Raw genomic sequence first — 27,862 nt, 5'->3', positions numbered from 1 at the left:
TTCAAAACCCACATGCATTTTTCAAATCTTACTTGCACAAACAAAAAAAGGAAAAATACAGACAAACCAGGCTTGGAATTGCTGACTTTTAGAGTCAGTACCGAATGGCTAAAGAATCCCGATTTTGACTGAGAGAGGGAGTATGTATAAAAAAAAGTATTATTCGTCAAATCTTTTAGAGCCTAATTTATGCCTTTGAAAAGGAAAAGTAATTCTAAAGTCTTCATTAGGGCAGCTTGCTGCATGATGCTAAGAAAGTAACTTAACTGACTGATCATTAGGAAGACCAGGTAAGCAAAATGACACATTTCTTGGTATCATTATTAAACAGTCTGAGATTAGGGATTAATCTAATTAATTAGATTAATTAATTAGGGATTAATTAATTAGGGATTAAACTAATTCTTCATTCTAATGATAGGAATAGGAGATATGTTTATTTTTATTTCATTCATTGTGCCTGTATGTGTTCCATAATTTTCTATAGTGAACATGAACTACTTCTATAATCAGTAAGAAAAAATTTATTAAAAAATTATTTCCCATATTTTGCGTTGAGGTTGATAGATCAAACTAGCTCTATTAAATGCTATGGACAATTTTTTAAGTATATGTTACTATCTTAGTATATTTTTAGCAAAATGTTTTGTTCTTTGTTTCATCTTTTCTGGCAAAAAAAGTCACATTACCCTGGAGAATTCATTCCAAAATGAAACGAGCAAATGAAAGCAGGTGGCAGAATGTATTACAAGCAAATGAGAAGTCACAATAACTTCCTGCAAAATATTACCTACTTCGTGATCTTTGGCATACTTCTAGCTAAGTTATAATCAGTTGATCTATTTTGTTTAGGATATTCATTTATAAATTAATTTTTTCAAACTTGTAAAAGTCAAGTAACACATCTAGGGAAACTTGAAATCTTTCTCAAGAATTCATAAGTTATTACTATTCTGATTGCCAGTTCAAGATGGCAGACAGAGAACATGCGTTTAATTTACCACCCTCCTCAACCTTATTACAGTAAAGATGCACTGAAATGCAAAGAAAATAAGTCCATAACAGCAGAGGGATATCAGTGGTCCAGAGATTATGAAGAATCCCGACTGAAAGATAGATGTGAGATTTAAACCTTTCTAAAGGACAAACCAGTGGGAACTCACTCTTGCTGATAGAGCCTCCAAAACCTCTGGGGCAGTGATGGGAGGAAAGGGAAGGCTATGAATTGATCAAGGGACTGCATGCTTGAAAACACAAAATTATTAAATGCAACCAAACCTTCTAAATTATTAAATGCAACCAAATCTTCGAACATCAGCCCCGACTCTAATGCATACAAAGACCGTAAAAGCAGGCTAAACAAATGGCTTTTAAAAAAGATGAAAAGCTATGCAGGGGGAGGGCAAGTTAGCTAGAGGGGTTAGTGGTGGTTCTGACTCTTCTCTTGGTTTCACCTGCCAGCTAAAAAGAAGCTTGCCAGTCTAACACTAGAGAACATCTGACTCCAGAGGAAATAGGTAATTCAGAGAAGAAAATGTAATGTATATCTATGCATATGTATGTGTGATACTTTTTAACATAGATTCTGAAAGAGGGCGGGTCTTTCTTTAGGATTTTAAGCCATATAACTGTGCAGGCTTAAAGAGGCCGGCTCCACAGTTTCTAGGAATGAAGCAAGACCCATCCCTGAATATCCCCCTTACATAATTAATAAATTACCTTTATGAAAGTAATATGATTAGACATAAATTTCAAAATATAGAATCAGTAATGTCTACATAAAATAAGCCGTAAATATAGACTTTAAATTCTCTCCTTCCCCCAAACCCAAACTGCCTGGGTTCACATCCTGTTTTAAGCATGCTTTAGTTGAGTTACCTTAGGCAAGAAATTCTCTGTGCCTTAGTTCCTTCATCTATAGACAGCTAAGATAAGAGCACATGCCTGTGGGATATTTGTGAAGATTAGATGAGCTGATATATTTACAGTATATATAGAGTAGACCCTGGCCCATAGTACTTACTATATGAGCATTTAGTATTAAGGTTGTTATTATGAAATAAAGGAAGGGGTGCCTCGGTGGCTCAATAGGTTGAGCATCCGACTCTTGATTTTGGCTCAGGTCATGATCTCACAGTCTTGGAATCAAGCCCCGCATCAGGCTCCACACTGCTTAAGATTGTCTTTCTCTTTCTGCCCCTCCCCCACTCACAGTGTGCTCTCTCTCTCTCAAAAATTAAGAAAATAATAATAATAAAGGAAAAAGTTGTTGCAAATATTGGGGGAAACTTTGAAGAGTATGAAAGAGAAAATAAAATCTTCACCTGCATGAAAATTTAAGTATCTCTGTTTGATGAAACACAGGGATGAAATCAAAATGAAACAATAAGAACTAGCTGGGAACTCTTCTTTCTGAGCAACAGCAAGAACAGGAAGCAATAAATCGAGAAGACATTTACTGAACCCCAATAATCTGCCCAAAGTAGAAGAGTTGAGAACTGGACACGCAGAAGGCCACAGAGATCTAAAGGTCAGATCATTTGACTTATTACTATGACTCTATTCTAACATTAATTTATTCTTCCACTCATTTATTCATTCATTCAACAAGTATATATTCAGTCTCTATTGTGTGTTAGGCATGGTGCAGAATGCTGAGTCTACCATGTGGAACACATAGACTTCTGAGAAAGTTAGACATCACAAAAAAACACATTTAATTACAAATTATAGGTATTTTGAAGGAAAAGACTAGGGCATAGTGGTGATGAAAACAGTGTATATCAATGTATATTAATAGACTAAACATTAGGACAGGATAGAATCAAGAACCAGATTCGCACATCTTTAGAAGCTTGGTAAATGTCAGGTATAGGGATGGGGAAAGGAAAGACCGTCCAATATATTTTATCAGAATAGTTTGTTACTCTGGGAAAAATAAAACCATATTAATACCACTCACCATACACAAAATAAATTCTCGGAGATTAATAGTCAAACTTTGAAAAAGCAGAACTTCAATATTAGAAATAGAAGGAAAATAGGATACATTCTTGACCTTTATATAAGGAAGAATTTTTGGGGTCACAAAGATCACACACCATTAAAAAAATCAATAAGGATGACTAAATGAAAACATAAATTTTCAGTACAACCTGTGAAGGTTTTATATCTAAAAAATGTGAAGGACTATAAATATATAACAAAATGAAAAAAAAAAAAAACAATGCAATAAAAAAAATGGTCAAAGGGCACAAACAGACAATGCAGAAAAAAGACAAAAGGAGACCATAGACAGCTTTGGACCCTCTAATTATCTTAGAGACAAAATAAACTCGCACCTCTGATGGTTATTCTGACCAACGTAGGTGTGAAAAGATGTTCAGGCTCATTAGTGTCCTTGCTTTCCAGCCACAGGCCACGAGGACCATACCTAAGTTTGAACAATTTGGATTTCTTGTTGCAGGAAGGGTAATGCTCACTATGGAGAAGTGGAAGGCACCCAAGTGAGAGGGGCTAGAAAGAACTTATGGATTTAACCTTGTGTGAGGTGGTTCGAGAGAAGGCTTACAAAGTGTGGCTTTGCTCTGAATTGTACAGGAGTGGGATAAGGGGATAATCAAGTATTGCATTAAATCTAATTTAGAAGGAGAGAAGTCTAGAATGAATCTAAAGCCGTAATTGGTAAAGAAGAAGCTGTCCGTCATATTAGCTAGAGAGGGATGTTGGGTCATTTTTGTTGAACAGCATTCATGTCACAAAGTAATCATTGCTAGTTTTTGTTCTGATCCATCACCACCACAGAATCGCCATGTTTGATGTTGATGTTCTGTGAAATTGTTTGTGTTCGTTGTGAAAGCATCAAAGTTGAATTATGATAATAGGAAAAAGTTGGAAACTACTTAAATGTCCATCAGCAGGAGAAAATGGGTAAAAAACAATATGGAACCTTAAAAAACATACCAACCAGGGGCACCTGGGTGGTTCAGTCGGTTGAGCGTCTGACTTCAGCTCAGGTCATGACTTCACGGTTTGTGGGTTCGAGCCCCACATCAGGCTCTGTGCTGACATCTCGGAGCCTGGAGCCTGCTTTGGATCCTGTGTCTTCCTCTTTCTCTTTCTCTCTCTCTCTCTCTCTCTCTCTCTCTCTCTCTCTGCCCCTCCACTGCTTGTGCTTACACACTCTCTCTCTCTCTCTCTCTCTCTCTCTGTCTCAAAAATAAATAAATAAATGTTAAAAAAACACATACCAAGCAAATTGTATATATGCCATATAATCTTAAGTATACAAAAATTATATTGCAGAAAAGAATTTTTAATTTTTTTAATGGTTATTTTTTGAGAGAGCAAGATAGAGAGAGCAGGGATTGGCAGAGATGGAGACACAGAATCCAAAGCAGGCTCCAGGCTCTGAGCTGTCAGCACAGAGCCCGATGTGGGGTTCGAACCCTCGAACTGTGAGATCATGACCTGAGCCAAAGTTGGGCACTTAACAGACTGAGTTACCCAGGCACCCAAGAATTTTTAAAACCATACAAAAGATACAACAACATATTGTTAATGAATATATTATTTGTGATGAAAGTATAAAATATTTATGGGCATAGAAAGCTACAACTTTAAGATAGTGGTTACATTTGGGATAGAAAGAAAGTAAACTTAGAAAGGGTACACTGTAAGCTTCAACAATCTGAAATACTTTATTTAAAAAATATTTTTAAAAATTAAGGCAAAAATGCCAACTTTGATAAATTTCAGTTGTGAATACATGGGTGGTTATTTATTATTCTTTATATTTAATGCTTAATTTTTTTCATTATAGGAAATTACATCATAGTTTCAGAACTTACACACCAAAATCTTCTGGAATTTTTCTTCTTCCTCCTCTACCTACCTGGAGAAAGTCTACTCATAGCTCCCTATAGTGAAAGTTAGAATCACCCATAAAATAATATCCTTGCAGGAGGGGTCTGTCAACCTTATGCCAGCATTCAAAGTAGGTTTTAGGTAGAATTTATATAGAATGAGTCTGCTTCTATGCTTGAAGCTCTTGAAGAAAAAGCAGGAGGAGGAAGATCCTGAAGTCTAAAAATAGTTTGGTAGGTAACTGCCAGAGGTGCTAGTTGAGTTATGCAAGCCTTTTAGAATTACAGCCAACACATCCTGTTTATCTCATTAGTAGTTAGAAATGCCCCCCAGGTAGAAATTTTAATGTGGTTTAGGACCCTTGTAAGAGTGATCCCAACCATCAGATTAAGGAGATTAAGGCAGGAAAGTGGAATGTTAACAATTCAGCTGGTCTTCTTCATTTTCTGGGTGTGGTCCATCCAGTTATTAGTTACCAACGTGTATTTTCAGGAAGTGAGAAAATGTGAAAATCCATTCTAGTAAAAGGAAATAGTATTTTTGATATAATTATAGTAAGTCTCCCTTTCTGGTTTGAAATGTAGTTTTCAAAACAATATCCTTATTATGTGAAAAATTCTTCAATTAATAAGATTTTTAAACTACTTTCTGTTTAGGAAAAATAGTAAGTTTACAAGTTGATCTGAGCCTTAATGATTATTGGTCGCTTATTTATTGTGTCTTTTTCAAATTAAAGATGCTCAGCTCTTTTACTTGACTTGGACTTTACTTACAGACCAATTTTTTTCTATACTGTCCAGTGTTATTTCTCTATCAAAGACAACTGAAAATCATTAAGAGTTTAAAGTCTGGGACTTAACTAAATTTATGAGTTTAATTATGAGCTTAATTCTGGGACTTGACAGAGTTCAGAGCATATATTTATAAAAACATTCTAAGCAGCTTTACTAGATACAATTCTGTATTTTTAAAAATCAGTATCGTTTGGGTTCTGTGAACACTTGAAAAGGTAATGATATGAAGTTTAAAATTCTGCAGAAACACATGGCACATCTGTTGTGATTAATCAGAAATTCACAAAAAGCAGTTGATTCCAAAAGATATGTATTTTTTAATGAAACAGAAGGAAAGCATTAAAAAGTGTTCAAGAAAATTTTTTCATGGTACTTGTTAAAGATGGTAGGAAATGATTTTTTTCAAGAGAAGCTACCATAATGGGAGTTTTGCACTAGGGAAGAGAGATTGGGTTTAACTCTGAATACAAAAGAGAAAAGTGGAGATTTATAACCAAGTGATAAGATATCATTAAACTGACCCAGTAGGATTCTTGCTCAGACTGGTCTAAGGAGGCCAAGGAGAGAACCCAAGATTGGGACCTAATCAAAGGAGACTCAGGAATCTGACTCAAGTTTGGTCAAGGAGAGAGACTTTACCAAATGTTAGTATACATGTGTGGCTAGACCTGAGGAAGAAACCATGTTAGGGTGTCAAGCATTTGGAAAAAAATGATATACAATATAGATTCTAAACTTTTTAGCCTGGCTTGCAAGGTTCTTTATTATCTGGCCATAATTCTAAGCTTTAACTCACTAGCCAACAGCCCCAATAACTGAAAAGAAATAAAAACATTACCAATGAAGGACAGAATTGCCCGGTAGTCCATAGCCACCAGTCTCTTAGGTGACACTCCAGTGTGAAGCTCCAATGGTACAACACTGGTGGGAGGGGAAATACTATGTGACAATATGCTGTAGCACCTGCAGTGGTAGGTAAACAACAAACAACGGCCATTGTTTCTTTCACTCTGTGACCTCAGCCAACACAAGTTATAACAAAAGCTCAAGGTCACATAGTCATGGATAAGACACTCCTATCGGTTCCGCTGCCTTTTAACAACCTGGGAGCAATGTCTAAAATACTGCTTAGCGTGGAGCTACCACACTAGCTTGGCTGAGCTCTGGACATTGTGCAGGAGAGCCCTCTAGCCCCATGCACACCGCTAGAGCTATGAGTGTCTACCAGAGAAGGATTTTTAAATTCATGGGCCAAGGAAAGCAGGAACAGTGTTAACATTGTTTATTTGCACATCTGTTTGGTCTCTATTCTATAAACGTGTGTGTGTATAGAGTAGTCAAAGTGAGGACCCTGGATTCAGACTGGAGTTAGAAGCCAGACAGCTCCTTCACTTATTGGCTGTGTGACTTTGGACAAGTTACTTTCCTGTGCCTCAGTTTCCTCATTATAGAATGAGGCAATAGGATCATCACAATAGAATTATCATAACGTTATGAGGATCCAATGAAATAAATAAATTTTTAGTACTTAGCACAGAGCTTAACCATTACTATATTTATTAGTAACCACTACTATTATTTATTATTTTTAGTTCTTATATCTCCACAGTCTATCATACTACTTAGCCTACAATTTATATTTAACAGATATTTGTTGAGTTAATTCCAAAATCAAAATCATAGTTGTCTTTTAAGTTTCAGCTAAGTCTGGATAGAGGCCAGTGAGTGAGACATACACCCTCCCTTACTGAAACTCTTCGTACTGCTACTCATAAACTTATAGCTGGGACATAAAGAAAGCTGACAACAGTGGCTACTTAATCTCCAACAATCCACTGACTGGTTTAGAATGATGTAGGACAGTAGCATCTGGATAAATCTCTAGTCTCCAGTTCAACAAAGCTTATATAGCCAAAGGATAGCTTTTGCCACGTTGTATATTGCAAACACCAGGTACAGAACTGTAACTTTTTTAGAAGATTTGAGAGAAGCCTAAGGATGAGTTTAGTCATTTTGAGAAATTGTTATAAAATCTTCATTTGGAATGTTACTAAATATAAATGATCTTGGTCATGGCCCATGGGGGAAAATATGTCTATAAGACACTCTAGCATATTGTGTATCTGTTTATGGAATTGTTAATGTTCAGTTTGATTCTAGGCCTCCAGATTGTTTTATCCCAGCTGCAGGACAGAGAAAAGCAGATCCTTATCCTATTCTGAGAGATAAGTCACGTAGAAGTGTGAAGCGAAGTCATTTTTTCTGATATGATAGGAAGATCCAAGAGCCAACTAGAACAAATGTAATAGTGTGAAGTATGAATAAGAGCCAAGGCCAAGAACAGCCAAAAAGTAGCTCATTATCACAGAATGGGAATTTGAGAAGGACATATAGACGACCCAACATGCTTCGGGGAGGCAGTAACTTACTGAGATTTAGCTCCTTTTAAAGGGTGGAGGATATACCTTGAATGCCTAAGCCGCATTGTTGGTTTCCAATTTGAGAATCTCTTAATCTATAGACTAGAAGGATTCGGCAATTACTAAAATGGCTGTTATTCACACAGAAGATGCACAGTGAGATGGTTGATGTTGTGATCTTAGAAGCCAGGCAGTGTGGGTTTAAATCCTGGCTCTTTAGGTTGCTTGCTGTGTGAGGGCAGCTACTTAAATTCCCTGTGTCTCTGTTTGCTCAGCTGTATACATGGGGATAATGTTAACATGCCTTCATTACAGAGCTGTCATGAGGATTAAATGAGTTATCTTCAGTATCTCAGAATGTCTTCTTTGATGTATAGTATCAGTATTGTAATATTATTATCATCCAAGAAAATCAAGAAGTTCCACAATACCCAAGAGATGTAGCACTGCGATTTTTAAAGTCAGTGTTTATCTAGAAGGTCTTAAAAACAGTATTGGAAGCTGACTTTCTGAACTACCTACATTTATTTCTCTGTGCAATTCCATAAGTAACTGTCTTCTGTCTCAATTCATTTGACATTTATAAATGTATTTTTTTCTCTAAAAATGTAGTCCAATATCCAAACAAGGTATCTTCAGACTACTCACATATAGTCTTGGTGGACTAGAATAATTGTGTCAGATTATTTTGGACTCTATTTTTTGGGAAGTTTTGATGTTCTGACACTTTCAGATTTATAATTGTGAGAAACTTAACATTATTCTGAACCTTATATTGGGTCTGGAAGAGTGTCCAGCACACACAAAAAAAATCCTTTTTAGAATTTCAGACCTTTCACAAGCCTTCTATGTGAGCTCTGTTGATAAAAGATGACATTAATGGGGAATTAATATTGTTTTAACAGAAGGTTTCTGTTCTTGCCTTATTTCCGCTTCCCCTTCCCCCAGTTCCTGACTGTTGAATCTACTAATGGGCTTTTTAGCAGGTTTTGGCCTGTTCCAGTTCTTGAGCCAAGTCTGACTGGGGCAGGAAGTAATGTTAGCCAAGTCTTCTGAGGGGGCTTCAATGTGAGTCATGCTGGAGGCCTGCCTGGTTTACTCGGCCAAAGTGGGAGTCTACATAGCTGCATCACCTCTGGGCCTTTCCCTCCTCCCTCCCACTCCCCCTTGTGTTAGATCAGACTTCTGCCTCTTATTCCACTCCTCGGAACACTACGTGAAAGCCACAGAGACTTAGAAGTTTAATAGTTCCTCTTACTATGTTCGTGTTAATGAATATATTGCTGTAATATGCTGTATTAAATGATACACTGTCTCGGTGTGTGTGTGTGTGTGTGTGTGTGTGTGCGCGCATGTTGGGGCAAGGGCGTTGAAGGAAAAATAGAAAACGTGATTGGCTAGAAAAAGTTTAAGTCTTTGGTTTGATTTAGAATAGGTTCATCAGGGCATATACTTAACTTCTCGTAAGTGGGATGATACAGTAGCCAAAACAGTACACTGACAAAGTTTACTTTCATGTGAATTTACTATTCTCTCTGGGATAACTGACAATTTGGTATGGTATAAGAGTTCCTGAAATTTTTCTGCACATTCACATTCTGAGTTAATGCCATACTCAGAACATTCTTTATTCATTCAACTTTATGTATCTATTGAGCATGTCTTCTGTGCTAGACATTAGGGAAATACAAGTGAGGGAGGGTAACAGCATCTATGTTGTAGAGACCAGAGTGATGGAGAAAGTGCTGATGAAGTACAGGATAGGAGTGCCTCACTTTTCCTGGGGCATGCAATGCCAGGGGACATTTCCCACACTAAGGCCTGGGGCATGAATGAAAGAAGTGGAACATTATCCATTCATTCAGTGGATATTTCCTGAGCATCCATATGTGCTCAATGCTATTCTGGTGCTGGGGACATAGACTCATGAAACAAAACATCTGATGCCCCTGACCTCATGGCCCTTACGTTCCAGTGATGGGAACAACAATAAACATCACAAATAACATAGGTGTTTCAGGTGGTGATAAAGGCTATGGAGAAAATTCCAGCAGGGAAGAAGGAATGGGAGTTTATGGAGCAGATAGGACAGAGCTAGGCTGGCCAGGGAATGTTTTAATGAAGGGAATTTGAGGAGAAGGAGTGAACCTCATGCCTATCTGAGGGAAGAATGATCTGGGCCTAGGGACACTAGTAGCTGGCCTGTGATTTTGGAGAAGCAGTGGCAGGGCCAGACTGGCTGGAGCAGAGCAGAGATAGAGATAGGAGATGAGGGCAGAGACATAATGGGGAGACCAGAGTGTGGTGCCCCTTGGGTCATTTTCAGTAAGTTTGGCTTTTACTTGGCATGAACTAGAAAGACAATATGATGCACAAGAACCAATCAACAAAGGCCATCCCTCTGGCATGAGTTCAGGGATGAGCAAGTGACTCAAACCCATCAATGAAGCCCCAATCCAACTGGATCTGGGGACTTTGTACATTGGCATCACTCTTCTGAGATGAAGGTGACGGATCTGGATCTGTGTAGCCATCTTGTGTCTACATAGGGACTGACAATGAAACGACATCAGCTTGCAGTTTACATATGTTTTATTTGCTTAAGTGTGGGAAGAACATGGATAACACTTTTATTTTTATAAGCCAAATTTTTAGTATTTTTCTACAGTAGTTAACAAAATAGCAAGCTTTTAAAAGAGGGTTTCTCATGCTTAGGTGGTGCTCCTTGCTAAACAGTATTGTGTTGAGCAGGAGTAAAGCCAAGGAAAGCCAAGAAAGACTTTAAGAAGTCCTTCCTTATTGGGAAAAAAATCATGAATCATTTCAATACAGACCATAGCTCAAAGGGACAAAAATTAAGAAAGGAATTCAAAAGGATCAAAAGGAACATCCAGAATACAGATAGGAAAATTACTTTTCTTTTTTTCTTTTTTAACGTTTATTTGTTTTTGAGACAGAGAGAGACAGAGCATGAATAGGGGAGGGTCAGAGAGAGGGAGGCACAGAATCTGAAACAGGCTCCAGGCTCTGAGCTGTCAGCCCAGAGCCAGACACGGGGCTCGAACTCATGGACCGTGAGATCGTGATCTGAGCCGAAGTCGGCCACTTAACCGACTGAGCCACCCAGGCGCCCTGGAAAGTTACTTTTCAAATTATAAAGTATTCTGCTTGACTAACTCAGAACCCAAAAGGAGGAGTTTGTGCCTTTTTCTATAATGTGGAGTTTTTGAAGATACTTTTAAAGAAATCATTTGGATGTCCGACCTTCAAAAACAGCTCCTAGCCTAGGTCTATAGTTTGACCGTATCTGAACAAATTTAAGTTAAGATAACAGGATTTATTTAACTATTTTCCTCATTCAAATGCACATCAACATCACAGAGGTACAAGTTCTTTTCTCCCTGCTGCGTTTTAGCCTTTTAAAAACAATAGAGTAGGGGCACCTGGGTGGCTCAGTCAGTTGAGCATCTGAGTCTTGATCTCAGTTCAGGTCACAATCTCCTGGCTTCCTGACTTCAGTCCCCAGTGGGGTTCTGTGATGGCAGTGGGGAGCTTGCTTGGGATCCTCCCTCTCCCTCTCTTTCTCTGCCCCTCCACTGCTCATGCTCACTCTCTCTCTCTCTCAAAATAAATAAACTTAAAAAAATAGTAGAGTAAGATTTACACATAACTATATACATACACAATATATGTTGCAGAATTGAGACTTACTTTATGCCAAGCATAATGACCAGTTATTAAGTACCTTATGAATGTCAGAAATTTCACGTTTCCAATTCTTATAACAAACCCTTAAAATTTGTATTATATTTCCTATTTTTACATAAGAATTGAAACTGAGGCATAGAGAAGTATGTGAATTGCACAATGTCAAACAGCTGGCAGATGGGAGGTTTGGTGGAGATTTTTTTTGGCCAGGCACAGTATTCAGCACTTTACAGGTGTTACTTCATTTAAGTTTTACAACAGTCCATTAAAGGTGAGGATATTTAAGAGGAGATTCAATAAAGATAGAGGCAAGACTTATCTGGGTTAGCCTGACTCCAGAACCCCTGCTCATACCAGTATATAGTTTGTCTTTCTAAATGACTTCTGGGGACACCTGGGTGGCTCAGTCGGTTACGTGTCTGACTTCAGCTCAGGTCATGATCTCATGGTTCAGTTCATGGGTTCAAACCCCACGTCAGGCTCTGTGCTGACAGCTCAGAGCCTGGAGCCTATTTTGGGTTCTGTGTCTCTCTCTTCTCTCTGCCCCTCCCCTGCTCTCTCTCTCTCTCTCTCTCTCTCTCTCTCTCTCATTCTCCCTCTCAAAAATAAATAAACATAAAATAAAAGACTTCTGAATTTTCTACTTGAAAGCATTGCTAAAGCTCAAAATAGGTTGTACTTGGTTTCTCATTTAATTCTCAAACAAGTCCAAATGGTTAGTTTTCACCCAATAATTCAAAACTGGACCTATGGGCACCTGGGTGGCTCAGTCAGTAAAGCATCTGACTTCAGCTCAGGTCATGATCTCACGGTTTGTGAGTTCAAGCCCCATGTCAGGTTCTGTGCTGACAGATCAGAGCCTGGAGCCTGCTTCAGATTTTGTGTCTCCTCCTCTCTCTGCCCATCCCATGTTCATGCTCTGTCTGTCTCTGTCTCTCAATAATGAAAAAATGTTAAAAAAAAAAAAAAGAAACAAACAAAAAAACTGGACCTAAAGAAATGAGCACTGCCTACATCTCTCTGGAAGAACTTTTGCTTCAAAAACTGATGTGTGCCAAACTTCCGGGTTATTAGTATGTTAAGGCTTAGTCTTCAGATTTCCTTTTCCACAGAACATATTTTGGATGGTCTGACATTTGGACACATGTGGAATACTCAATAATGCAGCATCGGGTTGAAATGGCCTTGAGATGACTGTTAGCTTCAGAAATTATATTTGGCCAACTAGAAAACCTCTCAGGTCTGAAAGGATTCTTACCACCATAAGGGATAATGTAAAATCTATTCTCATTTGTCAGATTTATGGTTTTTCAACACAGTAAATGTGAGAAAATTTAGTAGCAAATTCAATGCATGGAATGATTTCACTAATATCAATTAAGGAGAGAAAATAAATCTAACCAGAGAAGCTATATCCCTTAAAAATCATTGAAGATATTTAAAAGTTTGTTTTGGACTTACATTTTTTGTGTAAACCCTCAAAAGCAATAACAGAGGTTAAATAACCATACTAAACAATGGGTTTTTATATTTAGGAAGAACTAGGTTTATTAGTATTTATGTCTAATAGTTCTCAGCTTACTTGGACAGTGATATATGAACGAATTCTAAACTGCCAGTACATTGAAGGACAACCTAGGTGAAGTAATCAAAAATATTTTTTTTATCAAAGAAGATTTTCCTCTTGTAAAATGCACATAAGATTTTCAAAATTATTTACAATAATTTGATTCATTCTTGAGATAATCCAGACCAAAATATGAATGACAATTGAATTACTTTCTGATTTGTATCTTATTTTACCCATTTGCTCAAAATTTGGAACCCAAATTTAGAGTCTCGTGTTTTAACATAGCTTCTTAAACGGGTCTCTTTTGGTCATATTTGTTGTTGTTTATAATTTTCTCTCTCTTCTTCTATCAAAATCTGTTATCCTTATGGGACCAATAAACAAATTCATGACTTCAAGTCAAAAATCATAGCAGTCTACCAGTAGGATTCATGTTACTTAGGGATTGGAAGGCTTAAAGCTAACAAGAGAAATAATAATTGTGCAACTTCAGGAATTATACATTCTTTCTACAAATATTTATTGAAACCCTAGTAAATGCTAAGAATGAACATAGTGGCTAAGAGCACAGACTCTGGAGCCAGGCTGTCTGTGGGAAAATCCAGGCCCTACCACTCGCTCTCTGTGGGTGACTTGGAGCGAGTTTCCTAATTTTCTTACTCCCATTTCCTCACCTTTATAATGGGATGATGATAATAATAACAACATCTCATGGGTATTGGAGGTAATTGAGATTAAATGAATCAATGTAAGTGAAAGATTAAGAACACTACCTGCCACCTTATGAAGTTTGCATATGTAGTAGTTAAAGAATGATTATCACTATAATTGTGACAATGAACCAGATACAGCCATTGCCTTCACAGGGCTGAGAGGCATGGTATGTAGAGCGCAGAACTGATATTCATTCACAGGCTTGTTATATTCTAGGTACAATGGAATTATGTTATTTATTATATTATTTAATTCTTATAACTATTTCAAGGAAGGTTTTATGCTTTTCAGTTTAGAGGTGAGAATATTGAAGTTTACAGTGATAAAATAACTTTGCTAAAGGTTCAGCCAGTAAGTGACAAAACCAGAATTCAAACCAGAGTTCTATGCATTTCACCACACCCAGCTGATGATTTACATAAAATGGCTTTACTTACTAGGAAGACAGTAGAGCACAGTGGTTTAAAGCACATCTGAAGACACATCATGAGGGTTTTAATTCTGTCTTTTCCAACTCCAGAGAACGGGTCCGTGGGCAACTTTTCTGTGCTTCAACTTTCCCGCCTATAAAATGATCATAATAATATCTCGAAACAGAGATGATATAAAGATTAAATGAAATAAGTTCGTGAGTTGTACTAAGTACTCATTTTTATTTGATTCATGGAAATTAGCGTATGCGGTTGTCCTTCAACTTCTCATTTCGTGTTCACAAGTGTCAAAGCCAAGTTTCTAGAAATTATTATGCAGGCTCTAGATGATTACTTGGCTAATTTAAGAAAGTTAGACTCTCATCATTTAATTACCTATAGAGCCCAGAACATTCTAGGCAGGCCGACAGTTAGCTGGTAAGCACTGCCGAAAACATACTGGCCATTCAATTATTGAAACACAGGCCTTCCATACCAGATGGCAAATGATTTAGGATATTGAGCCCAGGTGTTCAATGCCTGCAGGTGAGGGTCGCTCTCAGCAGCTGCAGAGTGGACTGAGATGGCCAATGACAGAAACATCCACGTCACTCATATCCTGCTCTGGAGTGGCCCAAAGTTGATGAGGGCGACAAGGCACATAACAGGGCAGATGGTGGGGATAACAGTGATGCTGGTTGGGTCAGGTGTCTGGATGTAGGCTCAGTGCCCAGCCTCTCGCAGGCAGCAATTAAGTACCAGCAGGCATCTAACACTACTAATTTAATGGGAAGAAACCTTCCCCATTGTGCAGTTGTGCAGTTCAGATAGGGGCATCTTTGAACCAGTAACAGTAACATCAAGCAAAAGAGCACACCAATAATTCCTAAAATTCAACAAATGACTTTAAGTTATTAGAATGATTTGGTGATCTACGGGCACAATGACTCCTATCACTTTGTAAGCAATTCTATGTTATCTGTATCTTGGTTTATTTAGAAAATAAGAAAGATTAAAAATGTTTAAAAAATTTTTATTTGTTTTGAGAGAGAACGCCCAAGCTGGGGAGCGTCAGAGAGAGAGGAGAGAGAAGAGAGGAGAGACAGAGAATCCCAAGCAGGTTCCACCCTGTGAGCACAGAGCCTGATGTGGAGCTCCTTCTCGGGGACAGTGAGATTGTGACCTGAGCCAAAATCAAGAGTCAGATGCTTAACTGACTGAGCCATCCAGGCACCCTTAAAATTTATTTTGATGTAACAATTGACTCTATATTATATTTTTATTTCCGGTTGTTAAATATGTTTAATTACAGGCAATTATAGGCATTAGAGAGACCACGGTACAAGAATAGCAATATACCACATAGGTGCGTAAAATATATTTGTACAAGGAAGGATGGAATAATCTCTCCCAAATAACCCAAAACTTTGTTTTCTAGGTAGTCTGCAGGTGCAGTACACAAAAAAAGGAATAAAGGAAAGTGGGTGAAACTGCTTGCCTTGTCAAGTATTCTAAAAATGAACATTTTCGATTACTTGTTTTTGTCCGGCAATATTATTGCCTCCTGTTTCTGTTCGCTTTCTTTAGCTGTTCGTTTCCTTTTCTCTCTCTGAGGAGCATTTGCAGTTCTGAAGTGGTTAAATGCCCCCATTCAGGGTCCACAAGTTTGTATTCACCTGACAGTATTGTCAGAAAATGTGTCATCATAAAAAGACATTAGAATCAGCATGGGCGTGGGCCAGTTTTCGGAATCTAAATTTGGACACATGGTCAGACCACGCTTCCTCACGTCATGAAATATCTAGTCGGGTCTACCACGTGCCGTGCACAGGGTGCAAACAGGATGAGAAGGCCACCGCCTCAGGGGCTTTACGGTCTAATCTAATCTGGAGGCCAGGTTGCTAAACAGTGACATACCATCACAATTGCTTGCTACAGAGGTGGTAAGAAGGAAGATGATCCTCTACCCTCTGGGAGAAGGGAATCAAATCTGAGGATACTCTTAACAAAGTTTTGGAAGAAAAGCATTTCCTTAGCAGGCAGGTGTTAGGATTGTGGGAAGGACATTCTGGGCCAACACAGGCACACAAACAGGAACTACCGAGAGAACATAATCTACCCCATGCCTGGACAACTCAACATTCTCCAGGTCTATGCACCTTGAAAAAAAATTCACTCGGAAGCCTTGGGATCTGATTTGTCTTGATATTTTATTGTGTTTTATCCAAGTGCCTTGGTTCTCCTAGAAGCAGGATGACTTCAGAAAGGCAGCTTATTGGTTACAGCTGAAGGAGCTTCGGACGAGGGAGGAGAGTGACTTTGTCCTTTTGCTTGTTAACATAAATGTAACCTTTGCTTCATTTGTGGGACCAACGTTCTTTAATGTATCTTGGGTTGGATACTGAGAATTTTCTCAGTAGGCTACCTTTGGAAATAAGCTCGGGGCTGAATCACAGCAATTACAAGCCTGAGATGAAAGGAGCCACATGTACACGGAGGCCTTTTAAAGATCCAGCCAGGCTTCATTTCCTCTCACGATGGGAGGCTTTGGGTCTCTACTGACTAGGATGTAACCACAACAAAACAATATCTCTCTGTGTGGGTTTTAAAAATAAACTGAAGTGATTTGTATGTACAAATGGCATCTTAGAAGAAGGAGTGTAGAAAAGCCAAGTTAAAAAAGAAAACAAACAATGCTTGAAATCCTTCCTTTTCTTTTCCTACAGGTTTTCTTCCTCAAAACTGTTGTCTGGAAAACTCATCTACTGTCGCATTGCATACTGAGCAGCTCACGCACCCTGAGTTTTGCTTGGGATTCTAATGGTATTATTATAAATAGTATTATAGATAGGCTATAGCACTGGGCCTTCACAAGGATAACTAAACGCCTCCAGGCTTTTAAAAGGAAACACGGGGAATTTGCATTTATTGTCTTGGCTGCATTATTGGCAACATAAAGGATTCTTTGGAGGCTTGAGAGGTGGGGTCAGCCATGTCATTTGCATTTTAGGAGAGATTAATCAACTGATTAATGACACAGAAGAATGTATCCACTCACCTGATGTTTCATTTGCATAGTTTATCAGTAGGAGATTTTTTTTCTGATAATTTGCATACTCTACTGCTTTCACAATTAGGGTAACGATGAGAAACCATCAAACTCTATAAACAATGGCCACCGGCTAAATCTAAATACAGAAGGGGAAATTAGAATTTATCTAGACCACTGACGTTAACAAATATATATTTTTAATTATTATAATTGCTACTCAGCAGAAATTGACCAAGTCATACAGGCTTCACACATTAAATTATTTAGACTTTATAATTATCTTTAAATAGATTTTATAATTATCTTTAAATAAATACATCTAAATAATTATTTAGATTGTATAATGATCTTTAAATAGAGTCTTATTCTGAGTAACTTAGGGCGATTGAATCATTAGGTCAAGAAATTAGTTAAGGTATACTTTATATTCAAATTCAGTTTGTATCTGAATGTGCTTTTTACTTGTAGAATCTCCAAGTATGTGAACAGTTATAAGAAGGCATTTACATTAAAGTGATATGGAGGACAGTATTGCATAAATCTAAAATATCTAATTAAAAAATAAAAATTTCAGCCAATTGCCAGTTATTCTGTCTATACAAATATCAGAATGCTGACACACAAATGAATATCCCTCCATATATGTATATAATTAAGTTTATAATTATCAAATAATGTTTTTGAAATAGTTTTAAAGGAATAAGTAATGGCATGAAAAGTCAGTCCACCTTTAAAATTCTGCTTTCATTTCTGATGTTCTGAAATACTTTTAAATATAGGAAATAAAAGGTACTTTGATAAAACTCAACAAAACATCAAGACAGATCAGATCCCAAGGCTTCCACATGATTTTTCTTTTTCTTTTAGGGTGCATATGCCTAGAGAAAACTAAATTGTCCAGTCATGTGACACATTGTGTTCCTCCCGCCAGATTCAAGCATCTGTGACTGTGTTGGCCCGGAATGCCTTTCCCACAACCCCAACATTTGACTGCTAAGGAAGAACTTTCTTCCAAGACTGGGTTAAGAGATTTGACTTGTTTCCCCACAACAGGTAGATGATTCTCATTTGCCAGCTGGGTTGCAATTATCTCATTATAATAATGTAACTATGATATTGTGTCTTCCACAACTGACTTTATAAATCACTGTATTTAGATAAAAATTTTTCTTAATGTTTATTTTTGAGAGACAGAGAGATAGAGCATGAGTGGGGGAGGGGCAGAGAGAGAGGGAGACACAGAATTCGAAGCAGCCTCCAGGCTCTGAGCTGTCAGCACAAAGCCCAACGTAGGGCACGAACCCACAAGCTGTGAGATCATGACCTGAGTCGAAGTCAGAGGCTTAACAGACTGAGCCACCCAGGCACCCCTTAAATTGTTGTACTTTGAAAAATTTTACTAATTCGTAATCTTCTTTGAGTCAAAGGAATGTAGGTGCATGAAAAAAGAATTTTCTCACAAAATTTTATGTACCTTTTTGAGTAGTTCCAATAAAAAACTGAATTTTGATTGAACACAAACTTTCTTTTAAAAACATGTTCAGGAATACTATTGACTAGTTAAAAATACTCTGGACAGTCTGAAAAAGTGAAAATGACATTTTCAAAGGTTCCTATTTTCCTTTATTAAAAAAAATTGTAATGTTTTATTTTATTTTTGAGAGAGACAGAGTGTGAGCAGGGGAGGGACAGAGAGAGAGGGAGACACAGAATCAGAAGCAGGCTCTGGGTTCTGAGCTATCCATCCAGAGCCTGATGTGGGGCTTGAACTCATGGACTGTGAGATCATGACCTGAGCTGAACTTGGATGCTTAACTGACTGAGCCACCCAGATGCCCCACCTGTTTTCCTTTATTAAAATTGAGAAAGTAGAGCTAATTTTTTAATTGAGTTATAATTGTCATGTAACAATTTATTAGTTTCAGGTGTACAACATAATGATTAGCTATCCTATATATTGTGAAAGATCACTGCAGTAAGTCTCGTTAACATCTATCACTTTACATAGTTTCAAAATTTTTTCTTGAGCAGACTTCTAAAATTTACTCTCTTAACAACTTTTAAATGTGCAAAACGGTATTATTAACTATAGACACAATGGTGTACATTACATCCCAATGACTTATTTATAACTTTTTTTTTCAATATATGAAATTTATTGTCAAATTGGTTTCCAATTTATAACTTTTGACAAGCTTCAAAATACAACTTATAAAAGAATAATCGTAAACACTTGTGTTTTTTTTGTTTCAAGTGGAAATATCTGATGGGTTCACTAGATGTCTAAAATCTTCATATAAAATCACCGGTATTAAGATATTTTATTCAGTCTACCTGGTAAAAGTAAGCAATACAATAATGTCTTCTGGAAATTAAATAGAACTCTTGTTTTCCCCCACACCATTTGCTTCCTCCAAGTTTTCCGGTGTTGGTGAAATGGCCAATGTCTTACCCAGTTGCTGAAACCAAACTCTAGGCAGCATCTTTGATTCCTCCCCTCCCCTACTGTCCATGCAGTAGGATACTCCCTTTTGTCGGTCTACTCTCCTTGGCACATCAAGATCTCTGAGGATCCTGATGGTTTTTTGCTGGCGTTCAGCTCCTAGCTCAAAAGCCATCCCCCCCAGTGAGTAATTCCCAAGCACTCAATCTGAATTAGCGCTCTTGCCCCTCACAGCCCCGTGGGGCGTCAGATCAAGTCACTCTGTTCTACTTTCTTCACATCTTTCAGCAACACCTGGTGTATTGCTCACTCCTGTGCTTACTTGTACTGTTTTCTCTACCAGAACATAAGCCCTCAAAGGTAAGGACATTTTCTTTCTTGCCTTTGTACCTAACAAAATGGTTGCATATAATACACACTCAAAACTGTATTTCAAATGAAAATTTGAAGACAGATTTTTAAAAATTTATCTCATCCGGGATGGCTGCGTGGCTCAGTGGGTTAGGCATCTGACTTCAGCCCAGGTCGTGCTCTCGCAGTTCCAGTTCGTGAGTTTGAGCCCCGCATCGGGCTGTCTGCTGTCAGTACACAGCCTGCTTCGGATCTTCTGTCCCCACCTCTCTCTCTGCCCCTCCTCCCTGTCAAAAATGAATAAACACTGAAAGAAAATAAAAGTTCTCTCATTCAATAAGTACCTCATTTGTGCCTAGTATTGTGCTAGGACATAAATTGAAAGACAAACATTTTATCACTTTCTACTAACTTGAAAAAAAATTAGATAACTTGGCATTCTTCCCTGTGCCTCCACCCCTTCTGTTTCCATCTCTCCTCCCAGGGACCTTACAGGAAGAGAGAATGGTGAAATGGAATAGCGCGGAGTTAGATAGGAGTTTGTGACTTCCAAACTGTGTGATCTTACACCAGTTGTATTGACTCATAGATGCTGTGTTTCCTCCCTTGAAAAACTGAAATAATTGTTTCTATTTTAGTGGTTGTTGTGAAAACTGAATATAATGATGAATGTGTGTAATAAATATCTTAGCACATTATTGGCTTTCAATAAATGGAAGCTTTTATTGCTACTATCTCATGAAATGATCTGAGGTCAGTCATGCACCAAGCCAATTTACTTTTGAATAGTGCTTGCATAAGCCCAATTTCTGAGCAGGTAATTGGCAACTAGCAAGCATACTAAAATACAATACGTATCATATTTTTAATGGTCTGACTCCTTTCCTTTCTTTAAGAATAAAGCAAGAGATAATTGTGACTCTGATTCCTGTTGTTTCTTGATGTGGCTGCCAGATTGCATGGCAAGCCCGTAGGCGGGAGTCTGTCAGTAATGGTCCAAGTGAGTAATAAGGTGCAGTCATGTCAGAAGCGCAGAGCATCATCTCATAGTTGGGCGGTGTGAGGTCAAGTGGCTGGCTAAGAAGGTAGCATTCTGTAGATTCAAAGCAGAGAGAAAGAAAAATAGTTCTTTCCATCCAGGAGGCAATATGAAGTATATCTGACTGTATGTTATTTTAAAAAATACTCTGGAGCTAAGAGAATATGTCTCTGAGACAAAGAGACGGATCAACTATGGGAACTTAAGTCAGCAGCAAAGAAGTAAATTTTATCATAAACAATTAAATATCCGACAGGACTAATTTTATTTATTGCTCGATAGATAGTATCTTTTTAATCTAAAACAAGCTCATATAATAAGTTAGGTGCTTTGGCAAAAGGATCTAAAACACTTTCAGTTCCACTTCTATTTAGGCTTAAATCACCCTCTCCTTTACTTCAATTCTTGATTAGAACTCTTAACGAAATTACCGTGTCTGGTATATATATCACCAGCTCCGCTGGAGATACCAACACCTGAAGGCAAGTGTGTATATGTGCTTGCGTGGGAGTATATACGTGCCTGCGTTTATGTTTTCATGCACACATACGGTGTTTCCTGCAACTACTGCTCTGACCCTGGGGGAGACCTTCAGTCCTCTTCCCTTTTACGTAACTGAGATAACCAGAGGTTAATCTGCCTCTTCATCTCTTGCTCTAACTGGGACTAAAGCAGAGCTTGGGACCCACCGTGTTTGAGGGGTTGCAGGGGAACCTGGGACTCTGCTGTTGTGTGAAATGGCCCAATGCTGAATTAGTTCTATATTGACTAAACCCAGTAGAATACTTTGATATACGAACTCATCCAGGTCTATTTGTGGTTGAATCCAATCGGAGTCAATATTGAAGCTGGTTTCTTAGAGCTACCTTATATCTTCCTTGGAACCACCCCAGAAATATAATACACCTACAGATTGAAGGGGTCTCAGTATAACTACAGCAGAAACAAACTCCTTAGGCTTCCTAGAGCAATTCATACCAAATCCCTCCAAAGGCAATGGTAGGGGGATAAGTTTCAGAATACTTTCGGCCCCATGAGAATCATCTATAACTATGCTGTCAAAGATGGTAGCTACTAACCCTCAATCTCTATTAGAATTACATTTTAAATTGATTAAAGTTAGATAAAATAAAAAATTTAGTCCCTCAGTTACATAGACTACAATAGTCACATGTCTATGTATTAACACAGATGTAGAACATTTCCATAAGAGCAAGACCAAAGTTTGGGGTAAACTTCAAAGTTAGTGCTTCTTGCGGGCTTCCAATAATCCTTTGTTGAACAGTTGAGTAATTCATCGATTTTCTACACCTGCTCGAGCACCTGCTGCCCCTTCTGTGATGCTAATCAGGCTTCTAACTACTCATGCAATATCTCCATTAAACTGCGAGCTCTCTGAAGGCAAGCGCTATGTCCATCTAGTTTATCATTGTATCCCTAACATCTAGCATGATGCCTAGAACATAGTTATTGTGCAATAAATGTTGAATGAATGAATGAGTGAATCCTAACCTTCCTTGTATATATCACTCATGGATAAAATGCCAATTCCTTGGGGTTAGTGTGAGGACTAAATGAAATAGCATAAATAAAGTACCTGGCACGTGCCTGACACTTAATAGGTGTTCAAATACCACTTCCTCTCTCACTCTTTGATTAATAGAAGCCTGGGTCTCCTGGATCTACAGGTCAGAGGGACTTCTGGTCAAGCCAGTAATTTCCCTGGGTCTCAGCTGTTGTGTTTCCTTCCCTTTGATCAAAAGCTTGGCTTAAGTTATTAACTACAAGGGAAAGAGATCAGAGTTCAGTTCTGCTATTTGGCACTAATGCAGCAGTTCTCCAAGGGAACAAAGTACTAACTCAGAGCAGTTAGCTTCATAATTCATTCTAGAAATCTCTTCCAGACTAAAATTCTGGCCTTTTACCAACCATCCGGTTCATTCAGCCTTCTCTTCTCCTATCAGAATTCTTAATGCAAACGGTGCCAGCAATTAAGTGTCGACACCATTCCTACAGATTCCTAGACATAAATTAGCACCGCAGGGGCAATTGGAGGGAGAAATTTGGACTGAATAGTAGTTTAGGATGAGCGCTTGAAGTCTTTTTCTTTGTCCTTGCTCTCTGTGTTCAACTCTCCCCCTAAAATGCTACCTTTGTGTATTTTAGAAGTAGAGAGGGATGGCAAAGTTTTGTTTAGCTTAGAGGCAGTTATTGGAAAAGCCAATTCTAAGACGTACAAAACAAAAAAGGGAAAGGAAAAGACCCTGAGTGTTTTCCAGGGTGGTTCTAAGTATTACGGAGCATGTTGTGGAAAAATTCTTAGCCATCTGCTAACGGATATTAGTAAAAGTGGAGACTGCGCTAAATAATAAAGTGTCGGGTTGTCCTTTACAGAAAGTTAATAAAAAGAAGGAAGTGAAAGACTGCTCATTATTTTTAATGACTGTGCTTTCCAGCAGAGTGCCTGTGTCTCCCTGCCTTTACTTTCTGCCTTCTTTCAGTTCATTATAACACACTAAACTACTCCTTAGAATGATAGCTTTGTTCCAAAGCTTGGAGTTTATTAAGAGGTTCTCAGTCCCAGGCTGACCGGTTGTTAATCACAGTTCCAGTGCCCAGGTGACGATGCAAAGGTGTGTCCGTGACACTGTCCACGGAGCAGTCACCAGCCATGACTGCCCTGGATTTCCTTCGGAGCAGGTCCACGTCGTCTCAGGGATCCAGCCCTTAAGTGCTTCATTGTACTTGGTGGGTGATGTAAGTTTTAGCCATCCATAAAAGTAACTGTTACCAGAAGAGTTCCTCTCATTTTGGTAAACCAGGAGAGAATATCATGTGGTTGGTAGTCTTGGTCTTTGAAAATTCCACATAGATGTAATATTCCTATCACACTTGCTGTTCTGGTTTTATTAGTTCCCCATACACCATTTGAATGTATGAACTTCATGCTGTACATTTAGAGTAAGTAGCTTTCTGTATTAACATCTTTGGCTATCAACGACCCAAGATCCCCCGGAGAAATTAGGGAAATGTGGATAATAAATTCAGTAATAGTGAGATAGAAAAAACAAGTAATCCTTTATTTAACGATGATGCCAAAAGAAGGTAAACTCTTTAATTTAGGCACATATGTGTTTCAAGAAGTAGTAAAGTATTGAAAGCCAACAAATATGAATGAAAATACACAGAGAGAAGGGATGAAAATTCCAGCTCTAAACTATTATTAGGTTATACCTGCTGTCTTTGTTAGGTTTTTCTTTTAAAAAAGCCGTGTTTCTCTTTCTAAATAAGGGCTAATTTGGCTGTGCTCTGGAAAGCCCTTTGAACTTTGTGTTCACAAGTCCTTGTGTTTTGAAAGAGATACGTGCTCCAGAGAGCGCCTGAGATGGGTAAGTGACACGAGGCCCTTGAGTGGGTGGGGTCGGAGCAGGAAATGTGGCAGCAGCATTTTCTCTGAACTGACTGGGATTTAGTCCCTTTGACATTCTTCAGGCAAAATAATCAGACATTTACTTAGTTATATACTCAAGAATTGGAGTGACACTGCCTGATTTACTTGCGTTTCCATGTGAGCATATGTGTTTTTTAAACAAAATAAATGTCTTTTTGCCAAAAGTATTCAGGCACTGTATCCTTAAAAAAGACTTGCTAGAAATAAAGTATATGTTTATTCATTAGCTGTCAAGCACTTCTGGGCTTGGTACCCACACAAACATGCTGTTTAATGTGGAGTTTATTAACATTTATATAGAACTGAGCTGACTATCTTGGTGGAGAAAAATCCATACTGTCCATACTGACACAACATGATGTTTTGTTTGTCTCCATCCAGGAGAGGAGAAGTTTGACGAGGGCTATCCAGCTTTATCTAAACACTGTCATGCTGTTGATGATGATGATGATGATGATAATAATAATAGTAATAATGCACTTTACTGTCATTCTAGAAATGAAGAATGAAGCCAGCCAGCCAATATGAAAGAAAAACGAACATATTATAGTTTTCTCCAAACCCCAGTAGAGATTTAGTCAGAGCTATTTTTACCTTCTCCCCAATGATTTAACTTTCTTGTCTCTTGACAACGATCTAGCGTTGTTTGATCTATGCAGTTTGAAAGAGACACCGTTGATAAGCCGCTGAGCAGAAAACGAATTAGGAAAGAAAGAGTTCATTGGACTGCTGGAAAAATAACAAAGTGAACAAAGGAAAGAAAGCAAATGTTCTGTTCTGTCATCGACCAGCCTTACACCGCATGGAGGGAGTTAACAGTCATTTCCCCAAGGCCAGGCCTGCTCTACTTGACTTGTTATTAGAGTCCGTAGGAAAATCATCAGACTTGGCTGGGCCAACACGTTCTAAGAACTGGTGATGTGAGAGGAGTAGGGATGGTTCCATGGAACATGAGGAACGATAAGAGGCGACACCTGGGGTGAGAGGGTGAAGAAATAACATTTAGGGGCAGTTAAGTGTTAATCGCATTGATAGTTAAACTACTCTGTTAGGGGTTACAAATTGAGAAGTTTAACTGCATTTCTGTTTCAGGATGGTCGGCTTTCCTGAGTCTTGTGGGACAGGTCTATGATTTTCTAAGTGTGTACACACACACCCATGTGTCATTGCATGTGTGCAAGAGAGACTGAAGAGAAGGAAGAATGGAGAAGAAAGCCGTTTCCATTGCATACATCTCTGCTTCGAATTGTAGCATTTAAACAGATAAAAAACTATTACCAGTAGATTGGGATACACTGTCGTCTTGAAAACTCAGTTTGCTCATTTATGGGAGGCAATACTAACCGACTCACAGCTTAGTTACAAGCATTGAGTAAGAGGATACGTGTAAAGCATACTTTAATATCTATATAGGAACAAATAAACATTCCTTTTTCACCTCTCCACCCCAAGATCTATCCTGATAACCACCCCCTTTTGCAACCTATCTAGGACAGAACAAACAAGAAAATAATCCACAGTAAGCTACTAAATTCGAGAACTAAATGCTTATCCTACCTGTACCTGAATATATAATGAGGATTGGGTAGGATAAAATAATGGGAGAAATAGGTGTTCAGCAGATTATTGGTTTTCAATTTAGATTCCTATCTATTTCACTCTGATTATTTTGGATGGATGCCCTAGGGTAGTACTAAGGGGACACATTGCTACAGTAATAAGCCCAGATTTGGACTAAGAATAACTTTTAAACAGTTCTACCTCTTTCATCTTTTCTCTTGTCAAGACTATTGAGCTCATTAGTTTAAAGTACCAGCATGAAAAAGAATTCCTAAAAACAGATAATGTTATGAGCCTTGGGGAAATACTCTATTATAATTTGCTCTACAGATACATTTAAAAAATAGTTCTACAAGAATTATTGCTCAATTATAATAAAATTCCTATGACGTTACATGCTCTATGTTAATAAGCGTGAGCTCATTTTGGCCCACCTGTTATTACAGTGAACACCACAGTGTTGTGGTGAAGGGTCAGACAAGACCGGAACAGAGGATGTAGGTAACCAGGAAGCCAGAACTCAGAGCGGAGAAGTTAAAGACAACAATGGGTCTCCACTGAGAAAAAGGAGGGAGGCTGGGGGGTTGTGCAATAAAATTTCTTTGTACTTTAAAGCTTCGCTTCCTGAAAATGTTGCAATACCATTGCTATCTCCAAAAGACTAAAGTTCTAGGCTTGGTAAGGAAGGACTAAATGGAAATTGCATAAATATCATTTTCTTCCTGGAACAATATAAAAATTTTGGCTGCCTTTTCTGGCAGAGAAATGTTGAATTATATTCCTTTTTCATATAATATATGGCTTTTCTATGAGATAAGTCTTTAGGGAAATGAACCAACATCCTTTCCCACCCTTACAAGTTGTCAGATTATTTTGTTTTGCAAATTTGGATTTGCTAGAAGTTATCCACTGAGATGGGCCAAGCAGAAAAAATGAAAGTGTGTACCACACACAATCATAATCAACTCAACATAACTGCAATTTCCCATGGAGCCCAGACTGTCATTTCCCAAATATCATCCATCAGGGGTCAAAACAAGTTGAAATTATTTGATTTAATATTATCTGATCAACAGGATCAGGTCTGGACAGCACCTTAAAGAAAGTTCTTTGGGGGGCAAAAAAGCTTCACCCAGAAAGGAATAATGTTAGATAAATTTTACCTTTCCAAGTCAAATTGAACTCATGATGGAAGACAGTTGATCTACTGGATGAATAAAACAGAACTGGATTCTGGTTCATTTTTTCTTAAGAACTCCATGTCTGAATACTTTCTGCCAGGTTTTTACAATATTACTGGAAACACATTCCAAGTGGTTATCCATATCCAAAGATTAGAAAATTCTATATTATTTGCACTGTTGATCCATTGCTACTGTAGGAATGATTTGTTTTTCTGTCTATAATGCCTCTAAATTTTATACTAAAATGCTCCCCAGGAAGCTTCTTACATACAATGGACAATCTCTGAGTTGCTCTGTCAA

General features: G+C 38.1%; 1 long non-coding RNA gene across 2 annotated transcripts; it reads left to right on the top strand.

Annotated features, from left to right (window-relative positions):
* The first annotated feature begins 81 nt into the window (after positions 1-81).
* On the top strand, positions 82-27,835 carry LOC125170352 (uncharacterized). Of its 2 annotated transcripts, none has more exons than XR_007153993.1 (6): positions 82-290; positions 2,365-2,530; positions 17,209-17,305; positions 18,466-18,587; positions 24,659-24,756; positions 25,315-27,835. It is a non-coding gene; the product is annotated as an uncharacterized LOC125170352 (long non-coding RNA). The 2 variants fall into 2 exon arrangements; XR_007153992.1 differs by having other exon boundaries at positions 18,402-18,587.
* Positions 27,836-27,862: the final 27 nt, after the last annotated feature.

The sequence above is a fragment of the Prionailurus viverrinus genome, chromosome B4 (genome assembly GCF_022837055.1).
Source record: "Prionailurus viverrinus isolate Anna chromosome B4, UM_Priviv_1.0, whole genome shotgun sequence".
Lineage (NCBI taxonomy): Eukaryota > Metazoa > Chordata > Mammalia > Carnivora > Felidae > Prionailurus > Prionailurus viverrinus.
Note: the sequence above shows the minus strand (reverse complement) of the source record. Positions and strands in the feature narration are given on the sequence as shown.